Source organism: Loxodonta africana, chromosome 18 (genome assembly GCF_030014295.1).
Source record: "Loxodonta africana isolate mLoxAfr1 chromosome 18, mLoxAfr1.hap2, whole genome shotgun sequence".
NCBI lineage: Eukaryota > Metazoa > Chordata > Mammalia > Proboscidea > Elephantidae > Loxodonta > Loxodonta africana.
In genome coordinates, this window is record NC_087359.1 from 3,327,600 (window position 1) to 3,340,612 (window position 13,013).

At 37.1% G+C, this 13,013-nt stretch overlaps 1 protein-coding gene across 7 annotated transcripts in view; it reads right to left on the reverse strand.

The window, feature by feature from the left end:
* RB1CC1 (RB1 inducible coiled-coil 1) overlaps positions 1-13,013 on the reverse strand; it is a 135,526-nt gene that overhangs the window by 65,841 nt on the left and 56,672 nt on the right. The gene's annotated exons all lie outside the window — the stretch shown is intronic.

The window sequence follows — 13,013 nt, forward strand, 5'->3', positions numbered from 1 at the left end:
ACTACCTGGACACCTGAGCTGAATCCATACAAGAAAAGTAAATGGACTCCTGGGCTGATATACATGGTAAAAGCTCTAGCCGCCTGGTGGCAGGACGTTAGAACTTCAAAGGTGAAAATAATCAAGCTAGCTCACTCAAGCAACATATTTGGGCACATCAAAACAAAACAAAGCAAGAAGCTAGGATACAATAAGCAAATATAAAATAAACTAACACAATAACCTATAGATGGCTCAGAGACAACAGTCAATATCAAATAACATAAAGAAGCACCCCATGATCACTTCAAAAAGCTCTCAAAACAAAGAAGCAAGAGATCTTCTGGATGAAGGTGCCATCCTGGAATAACCAGATGCAGAATATGGAAGATTAATACACAAAACACTTCAAAACATCTGGAACAATATCAGAAAGGAGATCGGGCAATACGTAGAACAAACCAAGGAACACAGAGATAAAGTAACTGAAGAAATTAAAAAAGTTTTAAAGAACATAACGAAAAATTTAATAACCTGCAAGAATCCATAGAGAACGAGCAATCAGAAATTCAGAAGATTAGCAATAAAATTACAGAATTAGACAACTCAATAGAAAGTCAGAGGAGCAGAAGAGAGCAAGTGGAAGGCAGAATTGGTGAGACTGAAGATAAAGCATTTGGCACCAATATATTCAAAGAAAAAAACAGAAAAAAAGGATTTAAAGAAATGAAGAAAACTTAAGAATCATGTGGGACTCTATCACGAGAAATAAACTAGGAGAGACTGAAGTACCAGAAGAAGGAGGGAAAACAGAAAATACAGAGAGAATTGTTGAAGATTTGTTGGAAGAAAATGTCCCTGACATCATGAAAGAAAACCCCAGTGCCATCGAGTTGATTCCGACTCATAGCGACCCTATAGGACAGAGGAGAACTGCCCCATAGAGCTTCCAAGGAGCACCTGGCAGATTCAAACTGCCGAACCTTTGGTTAGCAGCCATAGCACTTAACCACTACGCCACCAGGAGATATCTATCCAAGATGCTCATTGTACTCCACATGAGGTAGATCTTAAAAGAGAGTCACCAAAACATATTACAATCAAACTTGCCAAAACTAAAGACAAAGAGAGAATTTTAAGAGCAGCTAGGGATAAACAGAAAGTCACCTAAAAAAGGAGAGTCAATGAGAATAAACTCTGACTACTTGGCAGAAAGAAAGCCTGGTAGCGTAGTGGTTAAGTGCCATGGCTGCTAACCAAAGGTCGGCAGTTCGAATCCACCAGATGCTCCTTGGAAACGCTATGCGGCAGTTCTATTCTGTCCTGTAGGGTCACTATGAGTCGGAATCGACTTGATGGAAGTGGGTTTGGGTTTGGGTACTTGGCAGAAACCATGCAGGCAAGAAAGCAATGGGATAACTTATATAAAGCATTGAAGGAAAAAAACTGCCAGCCAAGAATCACATATCCAGTAAAACTGTCTCTCAAATATGAAGATGAAATTAGGACATTTCCAGATAAACAGAAGTCTAGAAAATTTGTAAAAACCAAACTAAAACTACAAGAAATGCTAAAGGCAGTTCTCTGGTTAGAAAATCAATAATACCAGATTTCAATCCAAAAAGAGAACACAGGACAGAGCAATCAGATGTCATCCCAGATAGGGAAATCACAAAAATAAATCAAGATAAGAAAATGCTCAAAACAGGGAAAAGGCGATGTCATTATGTAAAAGAAGACAACATTAAAAAAATAAAGATGGACCAGGAAATGTAGTCATAGATCTTTCATATGGAGACGAAAACAAGGCAATCCAAAAAAATAAGAGTTAGGTCTAAACTTAGAAAAATAGGGGTAAGTAATAAGGTAACGACAAACGAGACTAACAATCCTACTCCTCAAAATAAAATACTAGGAAAAAAAAAAGAGACTCAACCCAAAATCAACAACAACAAGTAAGAGGAAAAGACAAAACATAAACTCCTCAGCACAAAAAACTAGGTGGGAAAAAGAAAATGTCAACAACACACAAAAAAAGACATCAAAATAATAGCACTAAACTCATACCTATCTATAACTACATTGAATGTAAATAAACTAAGTGCACCAATAAAGATACAGAAGACTGGCAGAATGAATAAAAAAACATGATCCGTCTATATGCTGCCTACAAGAGAAAAACCTTAAGACTTAAAGACACAAACAAACTAAAACTCAAAGGATGGGAAAAAATATATCAAGCAAACAACAATCAAAAAAGAGCAGGAGTGGCAATACTAATTTCTGCCAAAATAGACTTTAAAGTTAAATCCACCACAAAGGATAAGGAAGGACACTATATAATGATTAAAGGGACAATATACCAGAAGGCTATAACCATATTAAATATTTATGCACCCAATGACAGGGATGCAAGATACATAAAACAAACTTTATGAGCATTGAAAAGTGAGATAGACTGCTCCACAATTATAGTAGGAGACTTCAACACACCACTTTCGGAGAAGGATAGGACTTCCAGTAAGAAGCTCAACAGACACATGGAAGATCTAATTGCTACAATCAACCAACTTGACCTCATAAACATATACCGAACACTCCACTCAACAGCAACCAAGTATACTTTCTTTTCTAGTGCACACGGAACATTCTCTAGAATAGACCACGTATTAGGTCATAAAGCAAGCCTTAGCAGAAACCAAAACATCAAAATATTACAAAGCATCTTCTCTGACTATAAGGTCATAAAAGGAGAAATCAATAACAGAAAAAGCAGGAAAAGGAAATCACACACTTGGAAACTGAACAAATGCCTTACTCAAAAACGACTGCGTTACAGAAGTCATTAAGGATGGAATAAAGATATCCATAGAATCCAATGACAATGAAAACACTTGCTTTCAGAACCTTTGCAGCACAGCTAAAGCAGTGCTCAGAGGTCAATTTATATCAATAAATCCACACATCCAAAAAGAAGAGCAAAAATCAAAGAATTATCCCTACAAAGAGAAAGTGGGCAAAAAAAAAAAAAAGGAAAGAAACCCTCAGGCACCAGAAGAAAGCAAATAATAAAAATTGGAGCAGAAGTAATGAAATAGAGAACAGAAAAACAATTGAAACAATTAACAAGACCAAAAGCTGGTTCTTTGAAAAAAATCAACAAAACTGATAAATCACTGGCCAAACTGACAAAAGAAAAACAGGAGAGGAAGCAAATAACCTGAATAAGAAATGAGATGAGTGATATTACAACAGACCCAACTGAAATTAAAAGAATCATATCAGAGTACTATGAAAAACTATACTTGAACAAATTTGAAAACCTAGAAGAAATGGATGTATTCCTAGAAACACATTACCTACCTAAACTAACACAAACAGAGGTAGAACAACTAAAGAGACCCACAACAAAAGTAGAGACTGAAAAGCTAATCAAAAAACTCCCAACAAAAAAAAAGCCCTGGTCCTGACAGCTGCACTGCAGAGATCTACCAAACTTTCAGAGAAGAGTTAACACTAGTACTACTAAAGGTATTTCAGAGTGTAGAAAAGGACAGAATACTCCCAAACTCATTCTATGAAGCGGCCATATCCCTGATACCAAAACCAAGGAAAGACACCACAAAAAAATCATAGAACTGTAACCCTTGTGAACTTAGATGCAAACACCCTCAAGAAAAATTCCAGCCAATAGAATTCAACAACGTATCAAGAAAATACTTTACCGTGAAGGAGTGGGATTCATACCAGGTATGCACTGATGGTTCAACATTAGAAAAAAAATTAATTAATCCATCATATAAATAAAACAAAAGACAAGAACCACATGATCTTATCAACTGATGCAGAAAAGGCGTGTGACAAAGTTCAACACTCATTCATGATAAAAACTCTCAGCAAAATAGGAATAGAAGGAAAATTCCTCAACATAATAAAGGGCATTTATACAAAGCCAACAGCCAACACCATCCTAAATGGAGCATTTGAAAATGTTCCCCCTGAGACTTGGGAACCAGAAAAGAATGCACTTTATCACCACTCTTATTCGACATTGTGCTAGAGGTCCTAGCCAGAGCAGGTAGGCTAGATAACAAAATCAAGTGCATCCAGATTGGTATGGAAGAAGTAAAAATATCTCTCTTTGCGGATAACATGATCTTATACACATAAAACCCTAAAGAATCCTCAAAAAAACTACTGAAATTAATAGAAGAGTTCAGCAGGGCATCAGGATACAAGATAAAACATACAAAAATCTGTTGGATTCCTCTACACCAATAAAAAGAACATCGAAGAGGAAATCACCAAATCAAGACCATTTACAGTAGCCCCCCAAAACATAAAAATACTTAGGAATAAATCTTACTATAGGTATAAAAGACCTACACAAAGAAAACTACAAGACACTACTGCAAGAAAACACAAGAGACCTAAATAAGTGGAAAAACATAACTTACTCATGGATAGGAGGCTTAAACATTGCAAAAATGTCTATTTTACCAAAAGCGATCTATAGATACAATGCAATTCCAAACCAAATTCCAAAGACATTTTTTAATGAGATGGAGAAACAAATCACCAACTTCATATGGAAGGGAAAGAGGCCCCAGATAAGTAAAGCATTACTGAAAAAGAAGAATAAAGTGGGAGCCTCACTCTACCTGATTTTAGAACCTATTATACCACCACAGTAGTCAAAACAGCCTGGGACTGGTACAATAACAGATACATAAACCAATGGAATGGAACTGAGAATCCAGACATAAATCCATCCACTTATGAACAGCTAATATTTGATAACGGCCCAAAGTCTGTTAAACGGGCAAAAGACGGTCTCTTCAACTGGATATCCATCAGCAAAAAAAAGAAACAAGACCCATACTTAACACCATGCACAAAAACTAACTCAAAATGGATCAAAGACCTAAATATAAAACCTAAAATGATAAAGATCATGGAAGAAAAAATAGGGACAACGCTAGAAGCCCTAATACATGGCATAAACAGTATACAAATTATTACTAACAATTCAGAAGAGAAACTAGATAACTGGCAGCTCCTAAAAATCAAACACCTACACTCATCCAAAGACTTCACCAAAAGAGTAAAAGGATTACCTACAGAGTGGGAAAAAGTTTTTAACTATGATATTTCCAATCAGCGTCTGGTCTCTGAAATCTACATGATACTGCAAAAGCTCAGTTACAAAAAGACAAATAACCCAATTAAAAAAATGAGCAAAGGATACGAACAGGTACCTCACTAACGAAAACATTCAGGTAGCTAAAAGATACATGAGGAAATGCTCATGATCATCAGGCATCAGAGAAAACGCAATTCAAAACTACGAGGAGATTCCATCTCACTCCTACAAGGTTGGCATTAACCCAAAAAACACAAAATAATAAATGTTGGAGAGGCTCTGGAGAGACTGAACACTTCTGTACTGCTGGTGTTAAGTAAAATGGTACAACCACTTTGGAAATCCATTTGGCGCTTCCTTAAAGAACTAGAAATAGAACTACCATAGGATCTAGCAATCCCACTCCTTGGAATATAACCTAGAGAAATAAGAGTCTTTACACGAACAGATATATGCACACCCATGTTCGTTGCAGCACTGTTTACAATAGCAAAAAGATGGAAGCAACCAAGGTGCCCATCAATGGATGAATGGTCAAATAAATTATGGTATATTCACATAATGGAATACTATGCATTGATAAAGAACAATGATGAATCTGTGAAACATTTCATAACATGGAGGAATCTGGAAGGCATCATGCTTAGTGAAATCAGTCAGTTGCAAAAGGACAAATATTGTATGAGACCACTATTATAAGAACTTGGAAAATAGTTTAAACAGAGAAGAAAATATTCTTTGACGGTTATGAGAGTGGGGAGGGAGGGAGAGGGGTTTTCACTAATTAGATAATAGATCTATTTTATGTGAAGGGAAAGACAACACACAATACAGGAGAGATCAGCACAACTGGACTAAACCAAAAGCAAAGAAGTTTCCTGAATAAACTGAACACTTCGAAGGCCAGCATAGCAGGAGTGGGGGTTTGGTGACCATGGTTTCAGGGGACATCTAAGTCAACTGGCATAATGAAATCTATTAAGAAAACATTCTGCATCCCACTAGTGGTGTTTGGGGTCTTAAAAGCTAGCAAGAGGCCATCTAAGATGCATCAGTGGGTCTCAACCCACCTGGAGCAAAGGAGAATGAACAACACCAAAGACACAAGGTAATTATGAGCCCAAGAGACAGAAAGGGCCACATAAACCAGAGACTAAATCAGCCTGAGACCAGCAGAATTAGATGGTGCCTGGCTACAGCCGATGATGCCCTAACAGGGAACACAACAGAGAGCCCCTGAGGGAGCAGGGGAGTAATGGGATGCAGACCCCAAATTCTGGTAAAAAGACCAGACTTAATGGTCTGACTGAGACTAGAAGGACCCCAGAGGTCACGGTCCCCAGACCTTCTGTTAGCCCAAGACAGGAACTACTCACAAAGACAACTCTTTCAGACAGGGACTGGACTGGACTACGGGACAGAAAATGATACTGGTAAAGAGTGAGCTCCTTGGATCAAGTAGACACATGAGACTATGTGGGCAGCTCTTGTCTGGAGAAGAGATGAGACCGCAGAGGGGGTCAGAAGCTGGCCAAAGGGACATGAAAATAGAGAGTGGAGGGAAGGAGTGTGCTGCCTCATTACAGGGAGAGCAACTAGGAGTATATAGCAAGGTGTATATACGTTTTTGTATGAAAGTCTGACTTGGTTTGTGAACTTTCACTTAAAGCACAATAAAAATTAAAAAAAAAAATCAAAAGATGTATTGAGCAAATCAGCTGCAAAAGACCGCTTTGAAGTGTTAAAAAGTAGGGACGTCACCTTGAAAAACAAGGTGCGCCTTACCCAAGCCACGGTGTTTTCAGTTGCCTCCTACGCATGCTAAAGGAACATCAAAGAAGAACTGATGCCTTTTGAATTGTGACGTTGGTGAAGAATACTGAATAGAGCGTGGACTACCAAAAGAACGAGCAAATCTGTCTTGTAAGAAGTACAACCAGGATGCTCCTTAGAAGCAAGGATGGCAGGACTATGTGTCACATACTTTGGACATGTTGTCAGGAGGGACCAGTCATTGCAGAAAGACATCTTGGTTGGTAAAGTGGAGGGTCATCAAAAAAGAGGAAAACTCTCAATGAAATGGACTGACACAGTGGCTGCAACAACAGGCTTAAGCACAGCAACAACTGTGAGGATGGTAGGACCGGGCAGTGTTTTGTTCTGTTGTACATAAGGTCGCTATGTGTCGGAGCCAACTCGATGGCACCTAACAGTAACAACATAACAAACCAAAATTGGAAAATGAAGAAGAAAGGACGATAGGGAGGAGGGAGTAGTAAGGTATAAAAATTTTGTCATTGCTCAGAGTAGAAACAGACACTCTATAAAGGAAAAAAAAAAAAAAAGATTGAGCATATTAAATTAAGCTATAGTTCTCAAGGTAACCACTACCATTTCACTGAGTTGAGAGCTGTTTATATTTTCATTTTTGTTCAAGTCTGTATATTTGTCTCTTTCTAAGATTATCTTATTTACTAAGAAAAGCTGCTGAATTTTAACAAATGCCTCTTTTGGGATATATTAATATGATCCTACAGTTGTTTTCCTTTAAGATATTAAAGATTGATGCAGTTAATTTTATCAATACATTCCCAAATATTAAACCATCCTTGCATTCTTAGAATAAACCCTCTTTGCTCATAATATTGTCTTGATAGTCATCTGCTGAAAAAATTTAAACTGGTAATTGAAGTATTTATATTTCATAAACATATAGAAAAAGTATACTCTCCAGTTTCAGGACATAAAGTATTAAACCTAATCCACTTGGACTGTATGATTACATAAGAGATGCATTAAAATCTCCCGTTATATTTTATTACGTTCTCTGGGATTTCTGATAACTGTTACTTTATTATTATTTTCCTTCGGTAATTGGCAAACGAAGCCCTAGTTGCACACTGGCTACGCCTGCTACCTAAAAGGTCGGCAGTCTGAATTCTTGGAAACCCTTTGGGACAGTTCTACTCTGTCCTTATCATTGGGTTGCTTGGTTGGAGTTGACCGGACAGCAATGGGTTTGGTTTTCTTTTTTTTTGTTTGTTTTAATTGGCAAATACAGATCTGACTTTTTCATAAATTGAACTTTTATTATTACCTAACATTTCTTTGTTCTAATGCTTTAACTTTAAAGTCTACTTTTAATTCCTTATCAGCTTGCATTTACCTATTAAAATTGTGTATCCCTTTCTTTTCACACTTGAGCAAACTGTTTTAAAACTATTTATGAATGTTATACTTTTTTCTTAATTATCAAGTTTATCTTTTAATAAGGGAAAAATGGGTACATTAAAACAAACCACTGATATACTAAAATCATATTAATTTCATGTTATGTTTTGTATTCATTAATTTACTGTTTCTATTATTTCCTTGGTAGATTAATACAATTATTATTTTTCCTTATTCTCTACTGCTCCTTATAATCCCTCAAGAACATCAGGCCTCTGTGAGGTAAAGGACCTAGTTTTACCTCAAGTAAGGTGGTATTTATCCTTGTCTCCTGGAAGATGACTTAGTTTGAGATTTCTAAGCCATATCTGAGATGTTCTGCTGGCAAGTGGTGCTGGCCAAACAAGACTCACCTACCCAGTGCCATCGAGTCAATTCCGACTCATAGCGACCCTATAGGGCAGAGTAGAACTATCCCATAGAGTTTCCAAGGAGCGCCTGGCGTATTCCAATTGCCGACCCTTTGGTTAGCAGCCGTAGCACTTAACCACTACGCCACCAGGGTTTCCAAGACTCACCTAGGATGTCAATATCAATTAGCTTCAGGAGGCATGATTTAGCCTATTACACAGGATTAAAAAAAAAAAAAAAAAATTTTATAAATTTTATACAGGACTGGCTGATGAAATGCCCTGAACAGTAAGGCTCCGAGAGCTTCTTGGTTGACAAAAACATCTTCTCTTGGGAGGGTAGTACATCCCTTGGTATATGAACGTTTCATGTTGGGAACCCTCCCAGACCTCACCCTGTCTCTTTATTTGTATCTTTTTTGGCTATAACAAATTTGTAGTTGTGAGTACAGTATATTCTCTGTGAATTCTTTGAGTCATTCCAAAGTGGTGGTAGGAGGCAGCCGGTCAGAAAGTAAAGGTGTTATATGAACTCTCCACCTTGCGGCTGGCATCCTGAAGGCATAGTGGGAAACCAACCCTGAATTTGTGGCCAGCAGGTCAAAAGGCTGGGGTGTCACGTGGACTCCCCATACTTGCGGCTAGCATCTGCCTATTTGTCAGTCTGAATGACAGTGTCTTTTTATTTGTGCGCTCTTACCCATCTCTGGGTGGCTAGGGTCAGAGACGGATGGTGCCTTAGGGGTGGGTGGGAATGAGGATGGAGAAGTGGGAATGTGAGGACTGGATAGCCACATTTTTGGGGAGTGGATTCATGCTGAGCCTTACACTGCAGTCTTCAAATGTTTCCACTTCACTACTATGATCCCGTGCTTTTTCTTAAGCCTCTCTTGACTCTTGCCTAAATGAAACCTTTAGAATGTTTTTACTTGTCACGCTGTACCCCCTTATTGGGGGATAGTTTACTTCTAATTCTAAGTTAGTTCTAGGTTTTACACCTCTTCTACCTCAAGAATTCTTTTTAGCGGTATCATGGGGTCATCGTGTGTGGGAGTCAGCTATGTAGTAACTAACATCATTACCCACATTATTAATATTTTGTGTCTTTTTGACATGTGCTTCCTTACTTTCTGACACATGATATCTCAAGGTTTGCCTTATTTTACTCCGCCAAGATGAGAAACCAGTCATTTCTGGAAGAAAGCCTCTGTTCTAATAGGAAATGATATTTAGAATGCTCTGGATTTTTCTTTATCTCCTCCACCTGAATCTCAGAACACCAACTTTGCATCTCAACAGCAATGTTGTTCTTTCTCATTTCATCTGCTTTTTAGATCTTTTTAAAATTAGATGCCAGCTCATATTTAATGATTCTTGATATATATGAATGTGCTTTTTCTCTGTATAATACTTGCTTGATTTTTACGTAATGCCTTTTTGTTTATTTGGTTTTCTATTTCTCCCTAATCACTTGAAATTTATATATATCCCCCATTTGGTTATCCTTTCATTTTGGTCACAAGTATTTAATATTACTTTTTTTCTATCAGCATGTAGTATCCAAACCAAAACTTTATTATTTTTTTTTTAATTCAGCAAAGGTACAGCCTAGCTTTTTACTAGTTTATTAGTATGTCAGTATTTTTACTGTTAATAAAAAAAAAGGTAAAGGACTCATGTAAGTTTGGTTTACAGAATGTGTTTTCTATCAGCAGCTAGTATCCAAATCAAAATTTTATTATTTTTTAAATTCAGCAAAAGTACAGCCTAGGATTTTACTAGTTTATCAGTACATCAATATTTTTACTCTGTTAATAATAAAAAAAACAAGTTTAAAGGACTCATGTAGATTTGGTTTACAGAATGTGTTTTGAGAAATACTTTTGTCCTCTCAAAAGCATTTTGGAGTTTTCTAATACTTATTAAATATGTTACAGAAAGATGAGGTTATTCCCTTTTAATGTTGTAGCATATGTGAAAACTGGCGTAGTTTCACAAATGCATATACTTTTGAGGTATACAGTTAAAATTTACCAAAAGATTGTGTTTTTTTTTACCTGACTCTTTGGAGGTAACCTCTAAACCCTTGGAATTTCCTGAGAGATTGGAATGTTTGTTATGCTAACAAAGTGACTGTCAGATGGGGGCTGAACATGCCAGAAAAAGCCATCAAATCAGGGGAGGAAGGATGAAGGTTGAGTTCAACTACAGGGGCAATGATTCAATCAATCATGCCTATGAAATTAAACACACATACATACATGCATATAACTCTAGACATTAAAGTGCAAGTGAGCTTCCTGGTTAGTGACATCCATGTACCAGAAGGTGATCTCTTGGGGCACAGACACTAAGGACTCTTCAAATCTCTCCCTATTTGTCCCTTCATGTGTATCCTTTTTACTATAATAAAAGTATAATCATGAGTGTAGTACTTTCCTGAGTTCTTTGAGTTGTTCTAGTGAACCATCAAACCTGAGGGGGTAATGGAAAGCACCAAATTTGTAGCCATCAAATCAGTACTGAAGGTGACTCTCAGAACCCCTGAGATTATGGCTGGTGCCTGAAATCTTAGACTTGGAACCTGAAGAACTATGCTCTTTGACTTGTACGATCGATCTATCCTAGAACAGTGAAGATCAGAATCAGAAGAAACACGCTTGCATTTGGCTTAAGTAAAGATATTTAGAGCTGGTAGATGTCAGGGAAGACATATACACACATACACACACAGTCACCCCTTAATACTACATTAAAACAAACTCAACGAATGTTAATACTTAACGATAATAGAATTTTATACATACAGTTTTTTATAAGATAAATATGGTTATTTTATTGATTTGAAGGCATGTCTGTTTTTATCATGTCTGAAAGCTGTCTAGCATTCTTAAGTGCAAGCATGCTATAATGTGCCTTACAGAGAAAATATGTTTATTAGCTATGTTTCATTCAAACATGTGTTACATGAGTTAGCTATGTGTTCAATGTTAATGAATCAACAGTACGGCACATTCAGAAAAAGGAAGAGGAATTTGCCAATCTGTACATGAGGTCACTCCACAACATGCTAAAGTAACATCTCTAGCATGTGATGAACCTACGGAAAAAATTTACGGATTCATGAGATGACTCCTGGTTCAAAAAAAAAAAAGGCATAGTAGACAGCATTGTTGTGAGTATGAAAGTCAAAAAAATTATGATCACATTACCCAGGGCCAGGAAAATGTTAAACCCTGCTCAGCTAGTGTTTTATCGTAAGGAAATACTGCATATAATTATTTGTAAGAAATACACATTAAATAAGGTGTCTTCAACACACAGAGACAGAAGACATAATTATGTATTAATTGGTTGATGAAAATGCTATGATCAGAGCCTCACAGGAACCAAATCCTGTATTTCCCCTAGGAACAGCAGCCCAATATTCTCTAACACAGTGTTTGTGGTAACTTTATAGGACGTAATTATCGCAGTTGACTACAATTATCTGCATCTTGCCATCCAGAAGCCCAACGACTCGTGTATGAACAACTCTTCTACTCTTAAATCCATAATTCTTGGTCAATGCAGAATGATTAACAGTGTATAGGACTGATATTTTAAAGACTAGACATACTAACAACAAAATCTTTTTCAAGGAAGTTTACTATTATCCAAGTTTTCTGCACGTATCCTATGTAATTTAGACTATTATGCTATTCAGCTTTGAATGCTTTTAGAAATGTAACCATAAGTTCATATTTACTAATGTCTAATGAGGTAATTCTCACAACTGGACCAGTAGGCAACATCCTAATTAATAGAGAAAATATTGAAGTTGTCAAGAATTTTACTCTGATTCACTATCAACATCCACGGAAGCATCAGCCAAGAAATTGAACAACAACATATCGCACTAGGCACATCTACTGCAAAAGGCCTCTTTTTAAAATGTTAAAAAGCAAAGATGTCACTTTAAGGACCAAGGTGCACCAGACCCAAACCATGGTATTTTGAATCGCCTCATATGCATACGAAAGCTGAACAATGAATAAGATGGAAGAAGAATTGATGCATTTGAATTACGGTGCTGGCAAAAAATACTGAATATACCATGTACTGCCAGGAGAATGGACAAATCTGTCTTAGAAGGTATGGTCTGAAAGCTCCTAAGGAGCGTGAAACTTCATCTCGCATAATTCGGACATGTTATTAGGAGGGACTAGTCCCTGGAGAAGGACATCACGCTTGGTAAAGCAGGGAGTCAGCGAAAAAGAGGAAGGCCCTTAAGGAGATGCAATGACACAGTGGCTGCAATAATGGGCTCA